General features: G+C 43.5%; 1 protein-coding gene, 1 non-coding gene and 1 pseudogene across 12 annotated transcripts in view; 1 reads left to right on the forward strand and 2 right to left on the reverse strand.

Moving 5' to 3' along the window:
- The window catches only part of LUZP1 (leucine zipper protein 1), a 97143-nt gene that overhangs the window by 6613 nt on the left and 67316 nt on the right, over positions 1 to 23214 (forward strand). For 2 of the 11 annotated variants that reach the window (XM_065528037.1, XM_065528051.1), the window contains exons 1-2: positions 2628 to 2718; positions 9972 to 10058. The exons of 4 other annotated variants lie outside the window; for them this stretch is intronic. The gene's annotated coding sequence lies outside the window, so the exon portion shown is untranslated. Of the gene's footprint in view, positions 1 to 2627; positions 2719 to 3597; positions 4239 to 9971; positions 10059 to 16527; positions 16612 to 23214 lie in introns of those variants that run through there. 5 more of the 11 variants (XM_065528035.1, XM_065528042.1, XM_065528027.1 and 2 more) reach the window with 3 other exon arrangements.
- Positions 7391 to 7485, reverse strand: LOC123570993 (U6 spliceosomal RNA; annotated as a pseudogene).
- Positions 8654 to 8760, reverse strand: LOC123570934 (U6 spliceosomal RNA). Its single transcript, XR_006695162.1, has one exon. It is a non-coding gene; the product is annotated as a U6 spliceosomal RNA (small nuclear RNA).

Genomic DNA, 23214 nt, shown 5'->3' on the forward strand with positions numbered 1-23214 from the left:
ATGCCAAGGGCAGTTTAACACAGATCCACGTCTCTGTAAAGAAGGTGAGAGGAGAAAGGCATGAAGCAGAAATGGGTCAGCTGTGCTGCAAAGAACTCTCAGAGAGAACCCTACGCTGACCCCAGCTTGGAGGCATGCTGAATGACAGAGATGCCCTGGGGCATCAGATGTGACTGCAGAATCCATCTGGGGTCTGCAGACTGCAGTGCTGGTCTCTGTTCCAATGGGAATGCTTTGCAGGGCCACTTTCAGCAAGCCTCTTCCTTTCTCAAAACCCTAAAGTCTTCCACGTGAAATGATTTAGTGGATTGTAATGAGGTGCTGTGTGGTGTTACGAACTAGAAATAATACCGATGATAGTAATTATATATATATATAATATATATAACATACAATAATTATATATATTTTTGAGACAGGGTCTCGATCTGTCGCCCAGGCTGGAGTGCGGTGGCATTATCATGGCTCATTGCAACCTCCACCTCCCAGGTTCAAGGGATCCTCCCACCGCAGCCTCCTGAGTAGCTGAGACTGCATGGGCACCACCAGGCCCGGCTAATTTTTGTATTTTTTGTAAAAACGGGGTTTTGCCATGTTGTCCAGGCTGGTCTCAAACTCTTGGACTCAAGTGATCCACCCACCTGGACCCAAGTGATCCTCCCAAAGTGCTGGGATTGCAGGCATGAGCCACCGCGCCTGGTCAATATAATACTATTGAAAATAAGAACTACAGGGGCCGGGCGTGGTGGCTCACATCTGTAATCCCAGCACTTCAGGAGGCTGAGGTGAGTGGATCACCTGAGGTCAGGAGCCTGAGACCAGCATAGCCAACATGGTGAAACACCGTCTCTACTAAAAATACAAAAATGAGCCAGGTGTGGTGGCAAGTGCCAGTAATCCCAGCTAATTGGGAGGCTGAGGCAGGAGAATCTCTTGAACCTGGAAGGCGGAGGTTGCAGTGAACTGAGATCGCGCCACTGCACTCCAGCCTGGATGACAAGAGAGAAAATTCATCTCAAAAAAAAAAAAAAAAAGAAAGAAAATAAGAATGACAATCATATTGATTGTGGAACACTGTGCCTGATGCTTTCCAGAAAGTATGTTAGGTAATTTAAAAACAAACACCACAAGACTACATTATTATCCCCATTTTACAAATGAGAAGATAGGCTCAGAGACAGCCAGTATGACCCCAGAACATATGATCCCAGGGTTTTCTGGCATCAGAGCTTCAGCTCCACAAACATGTGTGGGTTCTGACCTCCAGGGAGTGCTAAGAAACAAATGGGAGGTCAGTTCGTTATAAGTTGTAGTGTTCATGCCCACGTGAGGGTTAAACACAATGTTATTGGGTATTCAGAACAGGGAGGATTGCCTTCTGGCTGGGAGAAGCTGGGAGGTGAGACAGCAGGGGAAGAGCTTGAGCAAAGGGTCAAATGTGGGAAAGCAGTGGGTGTGCTAAGAGAAGTCTGGATAAACTTTGTGTGTGTGTGTGTGTGTGCGCGAGCGTGTGTAAAGGTAGGAAGTGATCATACCAGGCCAGGGCTTTGGCCTTTATTCCATAGGCAATAAAGAGCTTACACAAGCGATGTCTCAAGAGACCAACCATGCTGCTGTAGTCAGAGAGGAAGCAGCCCTCAGCCCATCTGTGCCCTGGCTTGTGAATGTTGCTGTGTGCCAGCGTGTGGGAGGGCATCGGCAGCGAGAGCAGTCTCTGGCTGTGTCCTGTACTCTGCTGGGTGTGGGTCTTGGGCTGTCTTCAAAGCCCTCCTCCTGACTTCTCAGGGCCCTAGGTGCTTTTTAGATAGTAGACTTAAAGGAAGTATGTCAGAAGTATCGGAGGGGATTTTGAGATCATGTGGTTATTCCCCCCTCCCATTTTAAAGAAGATGAAAGTCGGGAACATAGATAGGAAAGTACTTGTCTAGCGTCACACAACGAATGAAGAGCAGAACGGGGAACTGGAACCCATGCCTCCTGAGTCTGAGCTGAGTTCCTTCTCTGCGTTTGCGGAGTAATAGAAATAGCATTTGTTGAGTGATTATTCCATATCAGGTTCTAGGCTAAGCACCTTTCCATTGATTATCTCATTTAATCCTCACAACCCTTCAGAGTGCCCCGCTTTTTTTTTTTTCTTTTGAGACAGGGTCTCACTCTGTCACCCACGCTGGAGTGCAGTGGCACGATCACGGCTCACTGTAGCCTCTACCTCCCCGGGCTCAAGCGATCCTCCGACTTTAGCCTACAGGCGCGCGCCACCACGCCCGGCTAATTTTTGTATTTTTTTGTAGAGATGGGGTTTCGCCATGTTGCCCAGGCTGGTCTCGAACTTCTGAGTTTAAGCGATCCGTCCGCCTCAGCCTCCCAAAATTCTGGGATTACAGACGTGAGCCACCACGCGGGCCGAAAGTGTCCCTCCTGAAATCGGGAAGTCTTGTCTTCCATTTCGATTTCCCAGGGCGCCCACCACAGGACCTAACTAGGGAGGCAATAAAAACTTGGTGGAGCCTAAGTCCTGGGAAGAGAAAAAAAGGACGGAGGGGGCGGGGCCTGCAGACCAATCCCGCCCATCACAAAGACCCCGCCTTCCAGACCGCTGACGTCACCACTTGGCCCCGCCCATCATTGTCAGTCCCGCGGAGCCAGAGGCGGCGCCGGTCGCTGGGAGCTGAGCGCCGGAGCCCTCCGCGGGCGGTATCGCTGTCCGGGGCCGCCGAGGTGAGGGTCCGTGAGGCGGCGGCGGGAGCGCGGCGCGGGGGACCGGGACGGGCGCGGGGAGCGGAGGGCGGCGGGGGTGGGGGGCCGGTCCCCGGTGAGGTCGGGGCACCCGCGGCCACGGGGCAGAAGAAACCGCGGGCGCAGCCGGGGAGGGATGGGGGTGTGGAGTTGGAGGAGAGTTGGAGTGGATTTTGGAGGAAGGGCTCAGGAGGAGACCTTTTGGGGCGAGACCCGGCACATGTTTGTGGAGTTGGAGGAAGAGACTCTGAGATTTTTCCTTGGGAGGGGGAGGGAAGGTTCATGAGGAGACTTCTTGGTGGGAGCGAGACTCGGAGGAGAAATGTTTGGGGCAGAGACGCGGAGGAGACATTTTCGAGGGGGCGGCGAAGAGTTTCGGGGGTCGAGTTTGGGGTTGGGGGAGGGGCGCGGTCCGGATTGGGGTGGGGGGCGGCGAGGCGGCCGGGAGGGGGCTGCGCGGGGCCCGGCGGGCACCGGAGGAAGGAAGTGATCAGACAGGAAGGGCCCGGGAGCTCCAGCAGGAGGAGGAGGAGGGCGGTTTGGGAGCCAGTCGGTCCGGCGTGCGGGGCCAGCTGCGGGCGCGGGGCGCGGGTCGCGGGGCGGGCAGGGAGGGGTCTTGCGGCAGCCGCAGCTGTCGGCCGCGCCGGCCCACGTCCCGGGCGCTCTGCTGGTCTCGCAGCCAGACCGCTGGGCCGGGAAGGAATTCGAGGCATTCGCTTTGTTTAAGTTGCCAGTAGACAGTCCTTAGGACTAATTAATGGTGGAATCTGCAGGGGGACGCCGGCGAGCGGGGCCGGGGCCTTCCCCCGCCCGCCGCGGTGAACTTTCCGCAGCGCGGGGCCCGCCTCCCCGCGCACCCCCGGCCCCCGCCCAGCTGCCCGGGCGGGGAAGGAGCCATGGCTTCCCGGAGCGCAGGAATGAAGTGCGGTTTCTGGGGCCGGTGGCCTCTGGCTGCGGAGCCTGCCTGCAGGGAAGCCGGCGTCCCGGAGCGGCCGCGCTGGAGCTTCGGAGCCCCGTTTAGAGCTCTTGGAGGTGGCTGCGGTTTTTGTGCATAACCTTGGAGGAGCCTCTGCGATCCGAGAAAGACTATCTTGCTTTGGAGCATCTGTTTCTTCATCGCGTCAACCCCTTTCCTAACACTGCAGAGCTTGTTGTGGCTTGTTTCGGAAATGCCGAGGCCAGTGCTCACCCTTGCGGGTGGGAGAGGGGAAGAGAGTAGGCACCCCCAAAACCCCTGCAATGTGATTTCCAGAAGGCCAGAGAGTGCCTGCAGCTCCGCCGTCGCACCTTCACTGACTTGAATGACCTTGGGGGAAGGATTGCGCTGCGGAGCCCCTGGTGCCTTCTGTGTCGTTGGAGGAGAAGATACTCTCTGGACCTCCCTGCCTTTTGGGGATGTTTTGAGGGGTGGGGTTTGGTCAGGGTATTTCTTTTACAAACGGCTGCTGTTCTGGCCTAAGGAGCTGTACTGGTGTCAGAGCCGGGAGAATTCAAATCACCTAGTAAGATCTGACTACCTCAAATTAGGGAGGGGTTTGGATTTTTAGGAGGACATTTCTTTTTTGGGAATCTGGACAGTATGTTCCAGATTGCCTTCTGTCACTTTGCAACTTTGGTAGTATGCATGTGGATAAATTGAATTACCCCCATAGAAAATTCTTCTCTTGTCAGAAATAATTGTTTTGCTCAGAATTCCCCTGGGGGCAGATTAAGGTTTTGCTCAATTTACTCCTAGAAGAATTTACTTCTAGAAGAATTTTCCAGGTTTCTAAAATTAAATCACTTTTCTAAACATAGTAACTAAAGTTTGAAAAACTGGAAGTAGTGAGCTGGGAAGGGAATGGGTTGGAGGATGAAGAAGGCAGCAAACACTGGTTCTCTGTTGGCCAGTGATTAATAATACGGATTGTTAATTAGCCTTCCTTGATTATGAGGTGTTTTCTTAATCTTAAATAATTTAAGACCAAGAAAAGGAACTAATGTTGTTTAGTTGCCTATTCTGTGCCCGGTAATTATGCTAGGTGGTATAGATCTTAGGCAGTCTTCCCAATAATTTTGTGAGGTGGTAGTTAGCATCTCTTTTTTTGTTTTGTTTTGAGATGGAGTCTCGCTCTGTCGCCCAGGCTGGAGTGTAGTGGCCGGATCTCAGCTCACTGCAAGCTCCGCTTCCCGAGTTTACACTATTCTCCTGCCTCAGCCTCCCGAGTAGCTGGGACTATAGGCTCTCCCCAACCCGCCCGGCTAGTTTTTTGTATTTTTTTTAGTAGAGATGGGCTTTCACCGTGTTAGCCAGGATGGTCTCGATCTCCTGACCTCGTGATCCACCCGTCTTGGCCTCCCAAAGTACTGTTTTTTTTTGTTTGTTTTTTTGTTTTTTGGTTTTTTTTTGAGACGGAGTGCTCTGTCACCCAGGCTGTAGTGCAGTGGTGCGATCTCGGCTCACTCCAACCTCTGCCTCTCACGTTCAAGCTATTCTCCTGCCTCAGCCTCCCGAGTAGCTGGGAATACAGGTGCGTGCCACCATGCCCGGTTAACTTTTGTGTTTTTAGTGGAGATGAGGTTTCACCATGTTGACCAGGCTGGTTTTGAACTCCTGACCTCAAGTGATCTGCCCGCCTTGGCCGCCCAAAGTGCTGGGATTACAAGCATGAGCCACTGCTCCGGGTCAGCATCCCTGTTTTATAGATGAACAAGCCAAAGGTCAGAAAGTAAAGTGACTGTCCCAAGTTCACACACACAACTAGTAAGAAATGGCGCTGGAATTCAAACCCAGGTCTGTTTCTCAGGTCTGTGGTTGTCTCTCCACTGTGCACACTGCCTTTGGAATCATGAGACCTAGTTTTTTGGCCTTTGACTCAGCCACTGGGTGACTGTGGGCCCTAGAATAAGTCAGTTAGGTCTGTTCTCCAATAATATTGCCTTTTGTTTCAGCAGTGTTGTCAATATGCACTTGAAGTGTGCTTTTTTTTTTTTTTGTAAAAAGACAGACATACAAGGCTGTAGTAGTGGTATGTACTATATGCCGCTAGGTGCTTGCTTATTTCTTATGATGGAAGCATTTCTGTTAAAATGGAGAGTACCTAAGTGATCATATATTTCATTTATGTAATGGAAGTTGATGGATAGCTAATGGCCCTTCCAGTGTAAAGCGGCCATCATTAAGGTAACATTGTCAGAAACAGAACCATTTTTCATGTAATACAGCTTTCAGGGACAGTATCAACTTATGAGTAAAGCACACTACAGGTAGGACCCGGATAGTCCAGGCTGAAAGATGTGGTATAAACTTTGATGCATATAATAGATGCACAGCAAATATTTGATGAATGAGTGAATGAATGTAATGAATGTATTCCTTTTTTTTTGGAGTGCAGTGGTGTGATGATGTCTCACTGCAACCTCAACTGCCTGGGCTCCAGTGAGTTTCCCACCTTAGCCTTCTGAGAAGCTGGGACCACAGGTGCGTGCCACCATGCCTAGCTAACTTTTTTTTTTTTTTTATTTATAGAGATGAGGTTTCCCTGTGTTTCCCAGGCTGGTCTCCTGGAACTCCTGGGTTCTGGGGATCCTCCAGTGTCAGCCTCCCAAAGTGCTGGGATTACAGGCATGAGCCAATATGCCCTGCCCTGAATGCATTTTTTTTTTTAAAGCTTTATTGAGGTATAATTTACATACCATAAAATTCACCAATTTTAAGTGTACAATTTGATGAGCTTTGACAAATGTATACAGTTGTATAATTACCACCACTGCGTTTATTTTTTTAAACTGTGTGTTGTCTTTTAGGAATTGCGTAGCAGATTTATCCCTGGAAATGTTGAGGTTTCTATGCTCAGATTCAATACTGTGAGGTCAGAATGAATATTAGAGTGTTAATATGCCAACTTGGGAGGAAATAGGAAAACCTTAGGTATTTAATGGTGAGGTAAATGGGAAGAATAAGAGGGAGAGACATTTATTGGATTAGGGGAAAGATAAATTCAGGAGGAAGTAGATTTTAGTTACTTTTAAGACAGAGGATACATTTTGGGAAAAAGTTACCAAAAGATTTAAGGAGTTGAACTTTTTATTTTTTTTCTTTTGAAATGGTAGCTCCTGAAATAGAAAACTTAACATCTTTGGCTGTGCTTAAGAAGTGCTTAACAAATTATGGTTGTTCAAATAATACTTAAGGGTGGGGATGGTGTAAAGTGGTTGAAGGCCTTGCTCTTCCACCTATGACAGAATATCCTTAGTGTTGATGTCTAACTTGTTTTAAGTAATATTCCACAAAGGGAAGAATACATTAGGTAGCAATTGTGGCTTGTGGGGAAGATTGTTTCTTCCTTTGCATAATTTCTCAAGTCACTGAACTTCTCTCAGCATGCTTTAGCTCAAGTCTCTGTCTCTGTCTTAGAAAATGCCTGGAACCTCTGCTAATGAGCTTCTAGAAGAAGCCCCACTTCTACCTTCTCTTTATTTTTTGATTTTATCTTTATTCATTCTGTTTCTGTATGGTGACTGTTTTATAAACCCCTCTCTCACCCATGAATTTGTCTGAGAATGGAAACTTTTTTTTGCTCTGCCCGAAGCAAAGGAATTCTTGTTACATCCACCATTGGTCCTCCATATGCCGTTAGGAAATGATAATTAAAATAACCCTTTAGATCTGCTCAAAGGGGTGACTATAATAATGTTCACTCCTTGATCAGAGGACGTGCTAATCTTTTCTGTATTGTTCCAGTTTTAGTATTTGTACTGCAGAAGTACTACTCTGTTCACCTTTGAGAAAATAATAACTCTATGAGGTGGTTATTATCCTTATTTTATAAATGAGGGAATTGAGCTCAGAGCAGTTAACTGCCAGAGCAAGTGAGGGGCAGACCATTGATTCAAGCTCAGGTGTGATTGATGCTCAGGTTTGGGATCTGTGTCATTACACTCTTTGTTGTATGGGAGTGGAGGGTCAAGGGAAGAGCTTGAAAATACCATATTAAAATATGAGCCGCAACATAACAAGCATTGCTAACCTTTTTAGGCATTGCTGTTGTCATCTATGACTTTCTTAATTTCTGGAGATTCCTCCTTATGTTCTAAGGAATTTATAGTTAATCCTTTAGTATTGCACAACTTCCTGCCCAGACCCAGCATTTCTTTTTTTTTTTTTTCTCTTTCTTTTTTTTTTTAAGAGACAGACTCTCACTGTTTCTCCCGATCTGGAGTATAGCGGCAGTCGTAGCTCACTGCAGCCTTGAACTCCTGGGCTGAGGCAGTTCTCCTTCCTCAGCTTCCTGATGAGCTGGGACTAAAAGTGTGCACCACCATGCCCAGCTAATTAAGAAACTTTTTTTTTTTTTTTGGTAGGGACACGGTTTCACTTTGTTTCCAGGCTGGTCTTGAACTCCTGGGCTCAAGCGATCCTCCCACCTTGGCCTCCCAGAGTGTTGGTATTACAAGCATGAGTGATACCTGGCCCCAACATTTATTCTTTTTTTTTTTTTTTTTTTTTTTTTTGAGACAGTCTTACCCTGTCACCCAGGCTGGAGTGCAGTGGTGCGATCTCAGCTCACTGCAACTTCTGCCTCCTGGGTTCAAACGATTCTCCTGCCTCAACCTCCCGAGTAGCTGGGATTACAGGTGCCCACCACCACACCCAGCTGATTATTGTATTTTTAGTAGAGACAGGGTTTTACCATGTTGGCCAGGCTGATCTCGAACTCCTGACCTCGTGATCTACCTGCCTTGGCCTCCAAAAGTGCTGGGATTATAGGTGTGAGCCACCACACCTGGCCTTATTTTTTATAAACATGGTACTTTGTATCACTGGCTATTTGAATTACCCCTCTGAAAGCTTCTACCAGGGTAATCTTTCATTCAAGACCTGCCGTATTTGCATGTGCCCCTTTGTACCTGTTTCTTTATTTTTACAAAAAAAATTAAAAATATGGAATGCTTTGTGAATTAGCATGTCATCCTTGTGTAGCGCACATACTAATCTTCCCAGTACCATTCCAATTTTAGTATTTGTGTTGCGAAAGTGAGCACTCTATTCCTGTTTTTATCTGGACAAAATAATATTTTAAAAATGTATATTATGGGCTGGGCGCAGTGGCTCATGCCTGTAATCCCAGCACTTTGGGAGGCTGAGGCGGGTGAATCACGAGGTCAGGAGATTGAGACCATCCTGGCTAACATGGTGAAACCCCGTCTCTACTAAAAATACAAAAAATTAGCCAGGCATGGTGGCAGGCGCCTGTAGTCTCAGCGGGAGGCTGAGGCAGGAGAATGGCGTGAACATGGCAGGTGGAGCTTGCAGTGAGCAGAGATCGTGCCACTGTACTCCATAATTGCACTCCAGCCTGGGCGACTGAGCGAGACTCCCGTCTCAAAAAAAAAAAAAGTATATTACATTATTAGAAACTTTGTTATTGAAGTATATAATAACATATACAGAAAAATGCACGTAAAAGTGGAATTTGATGTTTTTTTTTCCCTGCAAACTGAATATACCCATGTAAGCAGCAACTAGATCTAGATCAAGAAACAGCGTTACCAGTACCTAGAAGCCCCTATCCAGTTCCCTTTCAGTTCTGTCTCCCCTCTACCTCCCAGGGTAATCACCGTCCTGACTTCTGACAGCATAGATTATTTTGCTCTTTTTTTGTACTTTTGTAAAGATTGAATCATATTGTATGTATTCTTTGTGGTCTGGCTCCTTTTATTTAAAACTAACGTGAGCGTGCAAAAGTTTTTAGTGGTTTTCTTTTAGATTTGGAATAAAATTCAAATTTCAGCTTTTTTTTTTTTTTTTTTTTGAGACGGTCTTGCTCTGTCGGCCGGGTTGGAGTGCAGTGCAGTGGCGTGATTTCGGCTCACTGCAGCCTCTACCTCCTGGGTTCAAGCAGTTCTCTGCGTCAGCCTCCCAAGTAGCTGGGATTACAGGCTCCTGCCACCACACTAAAAAGACAATTTTTGTCTTTTTAGTAGAGACGGGGTTTCACCATATGACGTTGGCCAGGCTGGCCATGAACTCCTGACCTCTTGATCCACTCACCTCGGCCTCCCAAAGTGCTGGGATTACAGGCGTGAGCCACCGCACGTGGCCATTTCAGCTTATTTTGACCTATGATGTCCTGTATAGCCTGGCTCCTGCCTACTTTTCGGGTAGACAATTGCCATCTTATGCCAGTCTCATTGCCTGTTATGCTTCTGTTACGCTAACTTCTTATTTTTATTCTTATTTATTTAATTTTTAGAGATGGAGTCTCACCATTGCTCAGTCTGGTCTCAAACTCCTGGCCTCAAGCTGTCCTTTGGCCTCCAGAGTAGCTGAGATTACAGGCGTAAGCCACTGGCCTTATTTTTAAACTCAATGAGCTGTTTTCTAAAGGGCCTTTGTATGCATGGCTCTGTCTTCCTTGAACACTTCTTTCCCCTGCTCTTTGCATGGCTGCCTTCATGCCTGAGCTTATGTATAAATATCAGGGGTACTTTTCCTCATCATCGCGTCTTGCTAGTCCTTTCCCATTATTCCACATTACTGGCTTCTGTTGCCTCCTTTCATAGCACCTATTGCAATTTATGATTATATATCTGTGTGCATGATTGTTATGTCTTCCCTGCTAGATTCCATGAAAGCAGAGAACTCATCTGTTTTGTTCTCCAGTGTATATCTAGTGCGTAACACAATGACTGACGTAGAATAGGTATTTAATAAATATTTAATGGCCATATTCCCAATTCAGCACCTTTGTTCCCGTTATCTTTTGTCCTTTTCTCTTACGCTGTTTAACTATTTAAATCTTTTCCACCCCTCAAGACTCAGGTCAGTTCTCCCTCTTTGAAGTCTATCAAGGCTTTGCAACAGTTAATCTCTCTTCTCTAAAATTTTATAGCATTTATTGCCAATACCACCTCATGTTCATGGAAAATCACACTATCACATATCTTATTTTACCTAGTTGTATCAAAGGTTTCTTATTTTCTCAAAAGTCTTGTAGCTTGTAATGCCAGTACCCCTCATGTTTTTTGTTAACTTGACCAGTTTCTATTAATATCTTAATTACCTAATTTGACTGGAAGCTTCTCAGTTAGAAGCTATTTGTTTTAGCTAATGCCCTCCTCAGTTGTTTTCACTGGCACATAGTAGGTCCTTAGTAGAGTTTTTGATGACCAATGATATTTATGTATAGGTAGCAATTTTAATTTCTTAAGCTTATTAACATGGATTCTTTTTATTAGAATCCTGCTTAGTGTTTTCTCTAATCTAAAGGCCGGGAGTGCACCAACTGCTTCAGGCGATATAGAGAATATTAGGGTGTGAAAGTACAGGAGTCCAGTCCTAATGCCACAAAGCAGATACTCCTTTGGAACTTGCCACTGGCGTAGAATTAACTATGCAGAATTCCTTAAAAGTGCTTCATCAGTGCTTGTTTAATGTTCTCAGATTGGAGTTACTAACAGAAACAAGACACTAGGTAGTACTTTATTTGAATTTTCTGTTGACTAACATTTTATTTTGATGTCAACAGTGAAAATCTTGAGCCAATTAAATCTGCTTAAAGCTGCTTTGTCTGATCTGTGGGTTAGCTCTCTCAGTAGTTATTCTTCCTCTTGTGTTAAAAGCAGAAATGCACATTTAATTAGTAGCAACTGAATTGATTTAACTCAGTACATATTTCAAATTAAGTGGTAAATGTAAATTATTTTTTAGGAGGTACCTACTGTGTATTTTAAATCAGTGATTATTTTGGCTTTTCTGATGAAACTGTGTCAGAAGATTATAGGGTAATGTAATAATTGGTTTGTTTTTGTTTTTTGAGACGGAATTTCACTCTTAACGCCCATGCTGGAGTGCAGTGGCGTGATCTTGGCTCACTGCAACCTCCACCTCTTGGGTTCAAGCGATTCTTCTGCCTCAGCCTCCCGAGTAGCTGGAACTACAGGTGCATGCCAGCGTGCCTGGCTAATTTTTGTATTTTTAGTAGAGACGGGGTTTCATCATGTTAGCCAGACTGGTCTCGAACTCCTGACCTCAAGTAATCCTCCCTCCTCAGCCTCCCAAAGTGTTGGGATTACAGGCATGAGCCACCACGCCTGGCATGGTATTGATATTGTTAGCCATTGGCTATGTGACAGACACTATCCTAAGCATTTTTCATACATTGGTTTATTTATTCATTCACTCAACAAATATTTATTGAGTCCCTATCATGTTTCAAGCACATAATCTCATGTATTCTTCACTACATGTGAAGTAAGTATATAGTTTATTACAGATGAGAAACTGGTACACACAGAAGCTAGATATCCAGTGTCACAAGCTGTTGAGGGTCAGATTGAGATTTTTTTAAAGAATGCCAGTTACTGACATCTTTGGCATGAATTACTTCTATGCTAGAGTTTTATCTTTGATAGGGGAACAGTAATCAAATTTTGAAGTCTCTGGTAAACTGTAGTCAAAATGATTAGAACAGAATGTGATAAGCTAAACTGAGATTACTCCTTCTCTTACCCCCAACCCATCTCTTTTTTTTTTTTTTTTTGAGATGGAGTCTTTCTCTGTCATCTCAGCTGACTGCAACCTCTATCTCCCGAGTGTAAGGGCTTCTCCAGCCTCAGCCCCCTGAATAGCTGGGATTATAGGTGCCTGCCACCACACCTGGTGAATTTTTGTATTTTTAGTAGAGACGGTGTTTCATTCACTATGTTGGCCAGGCTAGTCTTGAACTCCTGACCTCAAGTAATCTGCCCACCTCGGCCTCCCAAAGTGCTGGGATTACAGGCATGAGCCACCACACCTGGCCCCTAACCCATCTTTTTTTTTTTTGAGACAGAGTCTTGCTCTTCTCACCCAGACCGGAGTGCAATGGCGCAATCTTGGCTCACTTCAACCTCCATCTCCCAGGTTCAAGCGATCTTCCTGCCTCAGCCTCTCAAGTGACTGGGATTACAGGTGCCTGGTACCATGCTGGCTAATTTTTGTATTTTTAGTAGGCAGGGTTTTGCCATGTTGGCCAGGCTGGTCTCGAACTCCTGACCTTGTGATCTGCCTGCCTCAGCCTCCCAAAGTGCTGAGATTACAGGCGTGAGCCACTGCGCCTGGCCTAGCCCATCTTTTACAAGAAAAATTTCACAAACAGCAAACAGTATGGAAAATTCTTATTTTGGAAAATCCCAGTTTATTCAAACCAAGGTGAACTAAGTATAAAAAGATGAATGGATATAATTAACCATATTAAATACTGTGCCTTCAGGGGCACTCTGTAAGCAAATACAAGTATAAGTTTAAATGTTTAAATTAGACAATTTCAGTTGTGTTTCATTACTTTTCGGCATCATTTTACTGCTTTTACACAGATCTCGTATGATATTTCACATTTCCAATTTTGTTACTGTGTAGTTTCATAGTCATTTCTGGGGCAACTGTAAGGTATTATGACTGCCTTTTTTTTTAAAAGAAAAGACAGGTTCTCATTCTATTGCCCAGGTTGGAGTGTGGCGACTCAATAATAGCTCACTACAACTTTGAACTCCTGGGCTTAAGCGATCCGCCTGCCTCAGCCTCCTGAGTAGCTAGGGCTACTAGTGCATGCTACCGTGCCTGGCTAATTAAAATTTTTTTTTTTTTTGTAGGGACAAGTTTTTTTTTTTTTTTTTTTTAATAAGATGGAGTCTCACTCTGTTGCTCATGCTGGAGTGCAGTGGCGCAATCTCGGCTCACTGCAACCTCTGCCTCTTGGGTTCAGTCAGTTGTCCTGCCTCAGCCTCCTGAGTATCTGGGATTACAGGCACCCACCACTACTCTGGGCTAATTTTTGTATTTTTAGTAGAGACGAGGTTTCACTGTGTTGTCCAGGCTGTTCTTGAACTCCTGACCTCAGGTGATCTGCCTGCCTTGGCTTCCCAAAGTGCTGGGATTATAGGCATGAGCCACCGTGCCTGGCGAGACAAGTCTTGACGTGTTACCCAGGCTGATCTTGAACTCCTGGCCTCAAACGATCCTTCTGCCTCGGCCTCCCAAAGTGCTGGGATTATAGGTGGGCACCACTGCACCTGGCCTAGGACTGCTTTTTAAAAACAAACATTAGAACTTTCCAAATGGGAAGTTACTATTATTATTTATTTATTGAGACAGGGTCTCACTCTGTTACCCAGGCTGGACTCCAGTGGCATGATCACAGCTCACTGCAGCCTTGAACTCCCGGGCTCTAGCAGTCCTCTCACTTTAGCCTTCCTAGTAGGTAGGACTATAGGTATGCTGTACCACATCTACTAATTCTTGTATCTTTTGTTAGAAATAGGATTTTGGCATGTTGCCAGGCTGATCTGCAACTCCTGGGCTCAAGTGATCCTCATACCTCGGCCTTCCAAAGTGTTGGGATTACAGGTGTGAGCCACTGCTCCCTGCCTTGGAAAGTTATGTATTTATTTTAGTAACATTTCCAAATTCTGAAATACTTGGTGTATTTCTTTTGAATTTGTCTTTAGAGCATATTGCGCGTTCTTAATTCTGGTAAGTCTTCATTTTGCAGGTGCTTGTATTTAACTTTTGGAGATAGGAAAGTCTGGTGAATGAAGTGAGTGGTCAGCATTGTTTTTGGTCACAAATGAAATGTAATTCTAAAAGGTGGAGACTAGGATTTTGTGTGTGTGTGAGGTTTGTCTTTGAGAATTCTGTCAATGGCACATCAAAAAAGTTTTGAGTCTTGGCCACGATTGGAAGATGCACCCAGTCATCCCAATCCTTGGAAGATCTTACCTCCCAAGATGGCGCCATTGAATAACAGCACTTGTTTTCAGTGCTGAAACCTCTATAAAACAAATCATGGTATGAATATAACCCGTATTACAATTAAATTGGAATTCTCTTAATGAAAACATTAGCTTGTATTAATGTCACTGTGATTTTATTTATAACCTTAATAAATTAATATTGTTAAATTTTGTGTAAGAAAGGAACATTTTTAGTCTGCTGACAGGCAAATCTGTGTAGGAACAGATTTGAACTTACGTATAATTAAAGGGAGAAATGTATTTTCCTGGCCCACTTTCCAACACTTTATTTTTTATTTTTATTTTTGAGACAGTGTTGCTCTGTTGTCCAGGCTGGAGTGCAGTGGCATGATCTTGGCTCACAGCAACCCCTGCCTCCTGGGTTCAAGCGATTCTCCTGCCTCAGCCTCCCTTGTAGCTGGGATTACAGGCTCATGCCACCATGCCAGGCTAATTTTTGTAGTTTTAGTAGAGACAGGGTTTCACCACGTTGGCCAGGCTGGTCTGGAACTCTGACCTCAAGTGATTCGCCTGCCTTGGCTCCCAGAGTGCTGGGATTACAGATGTGAGCTACCGTGCCTGGCCAACTTTATTTGCATAGGCTTTCTACAGATGCTGAAGAACTCAAATAGAAAAATGGTATCATTTACCTTGGTCTGACAGCATTTTTCTGTTTCTGAACATAAATCTCTGTTTTTATCTAGTTTCATGTTAACTGGTAATGTTAAATGTTGAGATAAATAAAGTTAATTTTTGGTTAAGTCCTGGAACAGCTATATAAAAAATGTGCTGATTTCCTGGTTATCTGGGGGTATTTATCTGATTTAGGCCATTTTAGTGATGAGCAGCTCATTTAAGTTTTTTTTTTTTTTTTTAAGATGGAGTTTCACTCTTGTTGCCCAGGCTGGAGTGCAGTGGCGTGATCTTGGCTCACTGCAACCCCTTCCTCTCGGGTTCAAGTGATTTTCTCATCTCAGCCTTCCAAGTAGCTGGGATTACAGGCACCCGCCACCACTCCTGACCCATTTAAGTTTATAATTGAGATTTTTCGAAGAATTCTTAGTTATTGAGGACTAATGATGACACCAGTTTCTGACTTCTGTGTGACAGCTATGGTTCTTAAGTACTTTATATGTGTTTATTTAATCTCCTTTCAGCAAGTCTTTAGGGTACATATTAGTACTATTATTATCCCCATTTTGCAGAGAAAGAAACTGAGTCCCTAAGATGTGAGATCGGTTTGCCCCAAGGTCAGTGCCAAGCTAGGATTTGACCTTGAGTTTACTCTTGAACATTACATTATTTTAACACATAATGATTTTATGAACTGTGTGCGCTGCCCTCTAAGTAAATGATATCAACATTGTCTTATGTTTCCTGGGATCGAAAGAATGCCATTTTTAGATCTTGATGGACTTAAAGATTCATTAAATGGAAGACTTTACAGAAGTATATAGAAGCTAGTTAAATATAGAAGATTCTTACAGAGATATTTACAAAATGTAGTTAGGGTGTGGAAGCAAAGTAATGGGCCCTGGTAGGTTTAAATCAGTAATAACAGTTTTTATGCTTCTTGCCACAGCTGTAATGGAGTGTAATATGGTGTATTCTTAGTGTAATTTGATGAAATTAGACATTTTACAACATATGCGAAAATAATTTCTGTAGGAACTTGAGGACTTATGATTATGTTAAGAATTTTGTTTGAGACTAGATCCTAGGGCAGTTTTAAAGTGACTACCAGAATCTTAAAGAAATATGATGGAAAAATAGATGGGAGGACAGTTAATGGAGCAGGGAGAAATAATAAGGAAATAATAAGGTAACTTAGAAAGAGAGAAAAGGAAAATAAAGAAAGAAAAAGAAGACAGGGTCTCGCTCTGTCCCCTAGGCTGGAATGTAGTATGTGATCATGACTCACTGCAGCCTTTATCTCCCAGCCTCAAGCAGTCCTTCCATCTCAGCCTCCCCAAGTAGCTGGGATTACAGGCGCAAGCCGCTATGCCTGGTAACTAAAAAAAAAATTTTTTTTTGTAGAGATGGGGGTCTGGCTATGTTGCCCAGGCCGGTGTTGAACTCCTGGCCTCAAGTGATCCTCCCACCATGGCCTCCCAAAGTTCTGTGAGTTTTGACAGATGTATATTGTCCAACCACCACCACAATCAAGATTTCGCAGTTTCATCACCTCCTCAAAGTCCCTTCTGCTCTTTTGTAGTCTACTCCAATTCTTACCCTCAGGCAAGAATTGGAGTAGTTGTTTTCTATTCCTATCATTTTGCCTTTTCCAGAATGTTCTGTAAGTGATAGTCTGTAGTCTGTAGCCTTTTAGTCTGGCTTATTTCACTTCTCATATTTTTGAGGTTCATCCGCATTATTGCATGTATCAGTAGCTCGTTACATTGCTAGGTAGTATTCCATTGTATAGAGTTTGTTTATTGGCCAATTGAGGAGCATTTGGGTTGTGTGTGATAGAGTCTCACTCTGTTGCTCAGGCTGGGGCTGCAGCCTCGACCTCCCAGGCTCAAATGATTCTCCCACCTCAGCCTCCTGAGTAGCTGGGATGACTACAGGTGTGTGCCACCATTCGTGGGTAATTTTTTTGATTTCTAGTAGAGTCGAGGTCTCACTCTGTCACTTAGGTTGGTCTCGAACTCCCAAAGTGCCTGTGACTGACTGAGACCCTGTCTTAAAACAAAAACAAACAGGTAAGAGAAAGGGCATCATCTCAGATTAAAGGGTTTTTTCATGTTAAATAATTTAGCCTTATGAAAAATTTACTATTCTTGGGTGAAAATACCGTTGACTGAAATGACTGCCCTAGGAAGTCTGTTGTTATGCTAATAGTGTATGTTGAAATGACAGGTTACAGTTTACTGAGATTAGTTTAGGCTGAAGTGGTCTGTGAGGGCTTCATGCAGGCAGTTAGACTAGAGTTTTTCAATGGTGGATGGATAGTGCTTGAAGAGGCGGAAAGGAAAGAGAAAGTTTTGTTTTACTTTTTAAATTTTTTTCTTTTGTATTTGAGAAAATTAAGGATGAGGAGATGGTTTTCTAGGCAAGAGCAAATTAAGGGCAAAGATAGAGATTAGAATAAACATATTATTGATGGGAACTGCACATACTTGTCTGATCTAGTAATAGAGTTTAGATTATGGACTAGGAAGGAGATAAGATTAGTGAAGGAATGCTTATTGAGATTATGAACAGTCTTAACAGTCATACCGAGGAATTTGGACCTGATCTTGCTAACATGTGGGAATCATTGAAGGTTTAAAAGTTGAGCAGTGACTTGATGAACTTGGAATTATGACATTAATCAAGAAGTGTTATATAGATTATCCGAAAGGAAGCCAGTTAAGGTTTTTTTTTTTTTTTAAAAGAAATAAAATTGTGAACACTATACAGGCATGAATTTAGCAAGTGGAATGGGAAGAAAAAGGAATATATTGGAGAGATTTTGGAGAAGGAAGAGATGGTACTTAATAACGCAGAGAAAGAAGAAAAGAAAGTGAAGATAGCTCTTAAGCTTATGAAATCGGTAGAATTGGCCAGGCACGGTGGCCCACGCTTGTAATCCTAGCACTTTGGGATAGCACTTTGGGAGGTCGAGGCGGGTGGATCACCTGAGGCTAGGAGTTCAAGACCAGGCTGGCCAACATGGCAAAACCCTGTCTCTACTAAAAATACAAAAAATTAGCCAGGCCTGGTGGTGGGCGCCTGTAATCCCAGCTACTTGGGAGGCTAAAGCAGACGATTCGCTTGAACCCAGGGGGCAGAGGTTGCTGTGATCCGAGATTGCGTCACTCCACTCCAGCCTGGGCAGGAGCGAAACTCCATCTCAAAAAAATAAAGAAATGGTAGAATTGAGGAACATTTGTGATATTAGTTAACTGAATTTGGAAAAGGGGGCAGGACATAGCCTCTCTCTTCTGCCCTCAAATTCTCTGCTGACTGCATTATATCCATATGCTTTTTCAATTCCATTTATTTGTGAGATGTTGAGATTCTCTAAAATTGCCCCAGGATTAAGCTGGAAGTTAAAAGGTTAGTTTATTTTGGAAGTACTCATTTGGAAAAAAATACAGTATGTTTCAAACCATGAAACATTGTATAAGTTCCTAGTTATGAAAATCATACCCTAATAAATACTGTCATCTTTAGTTAGGTTAACTGTTAGGTAGAGAGACCTTTTTGGAAAACATTAGTTATTTTATGATTTGTTTAACATAATTTGCCCTGTGTGTATTAACAACAGTAACCAATAAATTGTGGTTCAGCTTGGATGGTTTAGTTTATAATGACATTAGTTAAAATAGTCTTCCATTTCTTTCATTGCAACATGTGGAGTATATTATCCACCATTTCTTTTTTTTTCTATTTGGGAGACTGAGTCTTGCTCTTTTGCCCAGGTTGGAGTGCAGTGGTGCGATCTCGGCTCACTGCAACCTCTGCCTCCCGGGTTCAAGCGATTCTCCTGCCTCAGCCTCCTGAGCAGCCGGAACTACAGGTGTGTGCCACCATGCCCAGCTAATTTTTGTATTTTTATTAGAGACAGAGTTTCACCATATTGGCCAGGCTGGTCTTGAACTCCTGACCTTGTGATCCACCCGCCTCGGCCTCCGAAGTGCAGGGATTACAGGCGTGAGCCAGTGCACCTGGCCATTATCTACCATTTCTTAAGCATCTACTATATAGTAGGTACTTGACTTACACTTTAATCTTTACATCTGCCTCATGAAATAGGTACTACTATTCCTACTTTACAGATGAGGAAATGGAAGCTCCTAGAGGTTTAAGAAATATTCCTGGGGGAACCGGGAGAGTTAGAATTCTAGATTAGTGACTTCAAAGTCTATGTTCTTTCTACTCCTCTATCCTTGGATTACGTATCAAAAGAATAGGAATAAAGAGTGGGTCAGTTGAGCTAATTGATTAGATAGTAATTTGAGTCAGTGAAGTGCTACCCAAATATTAATGGTGTTATCTAACCTTTTCCATCCTGTCTGAGTGTGCAAAGGGACCTTAAAGACCCAGTTATGGCTGGGTGCGGTGGCTCATGTCTGTAATCCCAGCACTTTGGGAGGCTCAGGTGGACAGATCACGTGAGATCAGGAGTTCAAGACCAGCCTGGCCAACATGGTGGAACCCCATCTCTACAAAAATACCAGGCATGATGGCGGGTGCCTGTAATCCCAGCTACTCAGGAGGCTGAGGTGGGAGAATCGCTTGAACCTGGGAGGCAGGGGATTGCAGTGAGCAGAGATTGCACCATTGCACTCCAGCCTGGGCGACAGAGTGAGACTCTGTCTAAACAAACAAACAAAAAAACCGAGTTCTAAATCATAAATAAATAAAAATAGAAGACCCAGTTCTAGTCATGTGGCATTCATTTATCTTTTGGGGAATGTCCCTCCTATGCCTTTGTAGAACGCAACAAATCTTTATTAAAAACAACTGTCCAATTCAAAAAACAAACACAAACAAACTATTGACATAGTTCAGCAAATTGCTAGTCTTGGCAAATGAAATTAAAGGATGTTTCAGGTCCTGCTTCTGGGAAAGTGGGTTTTGGAGATGATTCCACTTGAAAATTAGGGCTAGTGCTGAAGACTTGTTGTCTATGGTATCCAGCAGTTTTTTGGTATGTTTGTCTTCATTCCCCTCATCCTCTGCAGCCATAAAGTTCTTTAGATTACTCTTCTTCATCTTCACTGTTGGTAAAAAGTTATCTCAAAGTTCCATCTGCCTTATTGCCTCAGTATTTTAAAAGCTCAGTCCCATTCTTTTCTACCTCATTCTTGATGTCCCTTTACTACCTATTTCTGCTGGGTCTGATAGAACCTGTGCACAAATGTGAGCAAAGTCCTCCAAGTTCTTAATTTTTTTTCTTCCCATATTTCTTCCGTCTCCTAACCCATAAGTGAAAACAAGGCTTTTTCTGTAATGAATGCTATTATTTCTGTTTTCATTGGTTGAATACTCTGCAACTCCTTGGACGAGGGGAGCAGTCATTGTAGTTCTAGTCATTCACTGTCCCTGTAGACCATTGTTTTGCCATTTTTGCATAGCTTCTGATTTTTCAAAAAGTCCTTACCATCTGTTCTCTCCCCATTTTTATTGCTTTTTGTCTGATGACTTCCAGGATCCACATGGATCAGTTTTCTTCTCCATTGCATACTCCCGGCTGAGGCAGGAGAATGGTGTGAACCCGGGAGGCGGAGCTTGCGGTGAGCTGAGATTGTGCCATTGCACTCCAGCCTGGGCAACAAAGGAAGACTCCGTTTCAAAAAAAAAAAAAAGACCCAATGTCTGTGTATTCAGATATTTTCCTAGCCTTTGTTTTCCTTAATATCTCTGCAATATTTTAAGTTGTTGATCATCTTTCTTGAGTCTTTTCGACTATGAGTTAAAAATATATGTGTTTGACCCCATCTAGCCTGGTAAGGCCATTTTGCCTGGCATTTAACTGATTGTTGGACTCTGGTGTTCATCTTGTGTCCTGTACTGACTAGCAGAGAAAGGGTGGAGCATGTTGGCACTGTACATCTTATAGTGCTCTGTACTCTGTGGACTTTTAAGTAAATAATTGATTTGACTTGCTAGTCTTCCTGTTTTCCTCTCTCCCCAGTCCTGCTGTGGCTTGTGTGTAAAATGGATTGATCACTTCTGGTCTTGACTCTGATTAAATCTATAACATATAAAAAGGCTTACGTTGTTTTCAGAGTGGACTTTCTTAATTTTTATTTTTGAATTTAATTTTTTTTTTTTTTTTTGAGGCAAGTTCTAACTTTGTCATGTGGCCTGGAATACAGTGTTGCCATCACGGCTCACTGCAGCCTTGACCTCCCAGGCTCAAGTGGTCCTCCAGCCTCTGCCTCCTGAGTAGCTGGGACCATATGTGTGTGCCACCACACCTGGCTAATTTTAAACATTTTTGGTAGAGATTGGTCTCCCTGTGTTTCCTAGGCTGGTCTTGAACTCCTGGGATCAAGTGGTTTTCTCACCATGGCCTCCCAAAGCATTGGGATTATAGGCCAGACTTTTTGAAAAGAATGATATGGATTAAGTCCTTTGGTAAATGCTTGTTAGATTTGAACTGCTCCAAAAATTTTGGGAAATTTTAATATCAATTAGTGGCCTAAATGAGAACATTTTTGTGTTCTCTTTTATTTTAGTATGGTTTCATGAAACAAATCAGATTCTATCACAGAAAAATAATTACACTGAGAATCTCAGTGGAATAGAATTCCCAAGCACCACGTATTTTCAGGAATATTTGCTATAACATTGCACTGTGACAGTTCCCTGGAGTTTGTCATTAGAATTTTGAGCTGAAGTTGCCCAGTTTCAGAAAGTTGCAGAGATAGCTGGGACGAAGTAGCATGAGATTTGGGTTAAGCTAATACAAATTTAGTAAAGCAAATTTTCGAGATGATTTGATTTTTTGAGAAGGAAACAGTACTGAGTTATGCCACTTTGGTGGTTGTTTTGTTGTGCTACATTAAATGACCTTTGAAGATTGGCTTCTTGAAATTTTTTTTTAACCTTGGGAGATTTGAGTCATTCACTGTTTTCAGATGTTTATTCCCCTCCCCTGACAAGAAATGGAATTATTCAGCCCAGAGAGATGAAAAAGAGCTTTAAACTCAGTCTGAAGGTTCTGGGTCAGTCTTTGTCATTATCTACCTGTATGAACTTGAGCAAGTCACAAGTCACTTTACCTTGTGGGTTTGAGATTTGTCAAATGAAAAAGTAAGTAATTTTAAGAAGATACTATCTATTTTAATTTGAGGTGTTTGATGAAAAGCCATACAGAGTGGCTCTCAAATGTAATGTGGCAGAAATGTGGCAGTTTGTATTAAGAGATAAGGGTTTGCAATATTATCACTACACATAAGAAACACAATGTAGCTATTGTATTCTTGTATTTCCTAAGTTCAGAATGGTAGAGTAGTTGCTTGCATAGGCAGCAATGTTAGTTACATGAATTATAAATTTACTGGAAAATATTACCAAAGTATGGAGACACTGAAATGTGAAATGTAAAACATATGCCCATTTCAAGATTACTTGATAGTTTTGAGGCAAATATTTTTTTTTGTTTGTTTTTTTGTTTTGTTTTTTTTTTTGTTTTTTTTGAGGCGGCGTCTTCACTCTGTCGCCCAGGCTGGAGTGCAGTGGCACCATCTCGGCTCACTGCAAGCTCCGCCTCCCGGGTTCGCGCCATTCTCCTGCCTCAGCCTCCGGAGTAGCTGGGACTACAGGCGCCCGCCACCGCGCCCGGCTAATTTTTTTTTTTTGTATTTTAGTAGAGACGGGGTTTCACCGTGTTAGCCAGGATGGTCTCGATCTCCCGACCTCGTGATCCGCCCATCTCGGCCTCCCAAAGTGCAGGGATTACAGGCGTGAGCCACCGCGCCCGGCCGAGGCAAATATTTTTTAGATATTTGTTTACATGAAGAATGGCAAAGAAAAACGAAATAAAAATACTAACAATAGTAGCTAATGGTGTTTGCTTAGCACTTACTGTGTGCCAACAACTATTCTGAGATGAGTTTATAATCCATTTAGTGTTTTTTGTTTTTTTTTTCAGTAGAGACTGGGTCTCACTATGTTGCCCAGGCTGGTTTCAAACTCTTGGCCTTAAATGATCTTCCCACCTCAGCCTTCCAAAGTGCTTGCTTGGTTTACAGGCGTGAGCACCTGGCTTTGGCCAACTTTCTT

The sequence above is a fragment of the Macaca fascicularis genome, chromosome 1 (assembly GCF_037993035.2).
Source record: "Macaca fascicularis isolate 582-1 chromosome 1, T2T-MFA8v1.1".
Taxonomy (NCBI): Eukaryota; Metazoa; Chordata; class Mammalia; order Primates; family Cercopithecidae; genus Macaca; species Macaca fascicularis.